Source organism: Pieris rapae, chromosome Z (genome assembly GCF_905147795.1).
Source record: "Pieris rapae chromosome Z, ilPieRapa1.1, whole genome shotgun sequence".
In the NCBI taxonomy this organism is placed as follows: Eukaryota; Metazoa; Arthropoda; class Insecta; order Lepidoptera; family Pieridae; genus Pieris; species Pieris rapae.
In genome coordinates, this window is record NC_059534.1 from 1917981 (window position 1) to 1923146 (window position 5166).

Below are 5166 nucleotides of genomic sequence, written 5' to 3' on the forward strand. Positions count from 1 at the left end.
AATTTTATTAATATGCCCGTAAACCTAAGTTTGAGGCCCATCCCTGTAGTTGTGGAACCCCAGCACTGATGGACTTTTGCTTGTTAGAAGGAAAACATCGTGAGCAAAAACACAAGAGGCATGAATCATGAATGAGAGAATCGTGACATAGATACATAAAAGGTAAGACCTTAACATGTAACTGATTTAATATTATATTTAATATAATATTTAATATAATATATAATATAATATTTAATATAACATTTAATTTATATTTAATATTATATTTATGTTTGGGTGACCCAAACGAATATTTATCTAAGTTTTTGAAGTTTCGTATATTGTTGGAACAATCTAATACAAATATGTGTTTCCTTACATATCTCTATTCGTAGATAGCTCTCTGGTACAGTAGCTCGTTCGAGAGCGGTCTCACAATGTTTGTACGTATATTACGTCTAATGGATGAACAATACTTGATGCACTCTCATAGTCAAGTAGTAATAATAAGCGGTTTCGCTGTTAAAAAAAATTGCTGTTTTTGAACCTGCGCTGAAAATCTAATAAAAATTAAATATTTTTTTAAATATAATATTAAATGTTTGGGAGCAAAAATTATAAAACAAATTAAAAAAAGCTATATATAACTTTTTTCATAAGTTACAAGAATAATATCACTTTTCACTACAATGACAAAACAATGTTGCCAACAAAAACAACAGTTACCACTAACTAGCTAATAAACATTTTTTGACAGTCACAAACATCCATGTTGCTATGTACACGATTTTTTCTAGGTTCGTTTTTTTAATCGAACCTAAATCTAAAAGCATTGAATAAGCGACACTGATAAAGGAATGATGAAATTTTAAATAGACGCTCCGCTCGCTAAGTGAAAACAGGAATAACGCTTCTAAAAGCACCCGCTCGCCGACGATCCATAGATAACTAGACTTGACATTTATTTTTGAAGTTATACTTCTTTTGATGAAAGTAAATTTTTACTTCGACATCGTAAAGTTAGGTCTAGTTGGCATGGAAATCGATAACTATGTTCAAGTTGTATATTCTAGTATTTTTATATTTAGAACACGTGTTTCGTATCAGTTCAATTAAACAGTGTGAATAAATATTATTTATAAATCAATTTCATATACGATGGTGATAGTATTTACTAATTATTTATTTATATAAAATAGTTTTGATTAATTTTAATATTTATCGTTAATCACTACTGCATTTTAATTATTTTTTTCCATATGCCAAAGAAGTATAACTTCTAACGGGTGTACATAGGTACACACTTATACTCATAATTAATTAAATCCAATAACGATTCTTACAGTGTCTATTAATAAATAGATACTCTGTTCTTGGGTGCTGTTCGAAGTGTTCATGGGTGGTAGGTAATTCCGAAACAATTCGACTTCTATTGTCCATTAGTGGTAGCGCTTAACATCAGATGATTCGTTTGATCTATAAAGAAAAAGCTTAATAGAATATTAATCCAAAATTATGACAATAAAACAATACAAATAAATAAAATGGAAATTAGATAAAATAACTGTTTTATTACAAATTCAACTCTATTACATTGTTTTACGGCATATTTTTAATAAGAATTTGTTCACTTGTAATTCAACAATCTAGTTCTATATATCGCTGTCTCCGCGTAAGCAGGTCGTGTCATTATCGTCAAAGTGTATACATGGTACACAATTACTGCGATGACTGACAACACACAAACACACACAATTTATGTGTTACATGAATCTGTTCGTAGGATCGTACTAAAATAGCCGAACTGATTTTTTATAGAACAGGGGGCAAACGGGCAGATGGCTCATCAGATCTTAAATGATACCAGTCATAGACAATACCAGAAGGGTCGCTAGTAATGTTCGTTACGCTTTTAAAGGACTCCAAATCGAATAGGTTAGGAAATACTTCAGTAGTTCCACAATGTGGTAGTACCTTCTGTCTGAAATAACGAATCTGTGGAACAGGCCCTTGGTATCATATATTCATATCATCATGCATATCCTCTACAAAGAACTCGAGTTCTTTGAGAATTGGGTTGCTCACAACCAAGACTTCAAAATTATTAACTCTGCAAAGTATAAAACGACTCGGTTAAACATAGCCTTGGAGTTATTTTTCATCACAATTTTATTGTATTTTTTGCCATGCTTTATAATTTATGAAATTTTTGAAATAATATTTTTATAGTATATATATTTGTATACGCCTCCATCAATAAGTCATTCCTCCAACTTTGGAGTGGACTCTTGGGTCGTGGGGTTCAAGTTCAGAGATAATCAAAGATTAAAGACGCCTGACGCGAGTACCGGTAACCCCAGAGCTGGTGTTTTCCACCATTGGGTACGCAATACAGTCAGAAAATGTCAGAGATCAGGTTAAATTTTAGTTTTCTATTGTCTCACTTTTAATTGTTATTTTTCAACTTAATATTTTTTTCTTTTTCTTCAATAGTAATAATAACCTTCTTCTTACTATGAGTGTTCTTTGTAATAAAAATTACAGAATTTAAAGATAAAATAAACGTTATTAACCCTTATAAATTTATTTAAAGCCCAAATATGGAACGAAGGGCGGAAGGCGTGGGCGTCATAACAGTACCCTTGTCTAAAACCGGTTCCATTAATACTATGTGGGCCTGGCTAAGCTATATCCAGGATGATCCCTTCCAGTAAATACTACGCACTGGTTCGGCTGTCGCGTATAATAAAAAAATCCAAACATCGATCACACTAAGACTATGTAGCATCACCGATATCTCCTACTACTGGATCCTTAATTATGTCAGTGGTCAATTTCAGCCGTGAATTCCTTCGCTTGCGCTATTATAAATGTTATAAAATATAACACAATTTATTTTTGGAATAAGTATATTTTCAGTTAAAGTTGTAAATGTTAAATGGCTGGAGATTAGTTCTGATTGGAACTGGATTACTTTTGATGAAAGCTAATCTCTTGTCTTAAGTTGGTATTACTGTTATTAAGATTATTCAAAGTATTTTGATTTTTTATGGGGCGAGCCCATGGACTACAGAACATTAACATTGTCCTTTATTCATACCCAATGCTTAAATCAGCAATCTCCCAAATTCCAACTGTCTCCAACCTAGAAGTTCAAGCTTCTCATCCGAATTCGCGATTTTAACACATTAAACAGTACTTATCCGGAGCTCAGGGTCTCGATTTGGTAGGGGGCAGATAGATTTAAAAAGAAAATTGCCGGTTATTTTTAATATTTACATTAAAATATTTTATAATATAATAGCTTGTCACACAAACTGTAGATGTAGCTATGATGTGGTGAACTTCAATAAATAAATTGTACGCTCTTTGAAGAGAGATGAAGCAGGGCTGACGTGTCCACAGGTGGCATCCCATACCAAAGCCCGTCCTAACCTCCAAGGAATCAAACACTTCCCATCCTGCTTGCCATCTAGCCTGCTGTCTCCAAAATGGCTGAAACAATTATGGAGGCTATTTTTTCTTGTTATTTTTCGCCTGCTCTGCGGTAGGACTGAGGTCCCACACACGTCTTAAATATTTAATGATCACCATCTACAGAATTTATACTCTTTGTAAATTCCAAAACGCCATCTTGAATAAGTCGCCATCTTGTTTAGGATTTGATGTTAATCTCGTTGATCGCGAAAATTATTTAAATCGTTGATAAAAATCATTTTCATTTAATTGGCGTTTATGTTTAACAGATTGGAGATTATTATAATTATGTAAATAAAGTGGCCGTGATGGATGCGTTGATTAATTTTTATTAACAATAACACGAGGAAATAAATACGCGATAAATAAATGTGACTTAAATTAAACTGACATGAATGCAGATGATGAGGTATAAAAATTATCACCTCGTCCGTCCACAAGTGAGCGTTATCTATGACACCACTACTATGTGGACCCAGCTGCCCACTGAAGTATCAAATTCGACTAAGGGTTCAAAGAGGACACCGATTTGTATAAAAGTCGGAGCCTTCTGGTATTGTGGGTGGTGTCACTGAACATGAGGTATGTCTCCAAAATTGAACACGACATTTTTATGAGATTAAGTTAAATTACTCCTAAAGAAATATCTATTCTCTATTTAAAAAAATATAAGAAAAATGTTTTAAATAAAATTTAAAAAAAACATTTTTCAATAAATTTTGCATTCGTATGTTAACAATAAAACTTCTCACAAAAGATTGTCAACATAGCCATCATTAAATTTAACTGGTGTTATAAAACTCCGACAAAACCAAATAATTAGCGACACCAATAAATATACATTAAATCCAATTAATTTAAAACATATATCAAACGAAACACAACCCTCTATCCATCACAATTAAGTCTGAATTTCTTTAACACAAACTGTATCGTAAGGAACGCGATTCCGAAATTTCTATAAATAAAGCTGGCCTGTCCTACCAAGCTGTATTACTTTTTGGCAGATATTTTGCTTCAACAATAATCGTTATATTTCAGTCAGTTTACACAAAGCCATGATTTATACACTAAAAACCTTCCTTAAGAAACAAACTATCGATTGGTGTAAACTGTATAAAAATCAGTTTGGTAGTTTTATAGAAACTGTTCATAGATAAGCTCGTTATTTTGCAAACTTTATACCTTTCCATATTGGGTTATTTTGTGCAAATAAGGAGTTCACAAGAAAATTTCTTGCGAAACGTAGAAATGACTCCCGACTATACCTCCAATTCTTAAAAGCACCCACTTATATAAATAGAATTTATTTAAATATCACAATAAATATTTATACATAATTAAAGAAATGGACATTTTTTTTAAATTAAAATGTTGACTATGCTAACTTCAGGGTGTCAGCTTTTTGTGACGGTGTGCGAGTGTCGGCTTTTTGTGACGGTGTGCGCATGCATTGCAAAAATTTACACTCATAATTTTTCCCCAACGTGCCAAAAGAAATTCAAAAAGTTAAGGGAAACTGAACCCTGGCGAGTCGGCATTTGAAAGATTTTGAATTTAAAGAAATTTGTCACGAGCTAATCGCAGTTTTTTGGACGATAAAGATATTTGACATTGCTCAGTTGAATTTAGCACCAATTAAGCTGAATTTAAAATATTGCTTGAAAAGGCTTCGTCGAATTTTATTGCCTGGGTGAATAATTTCGC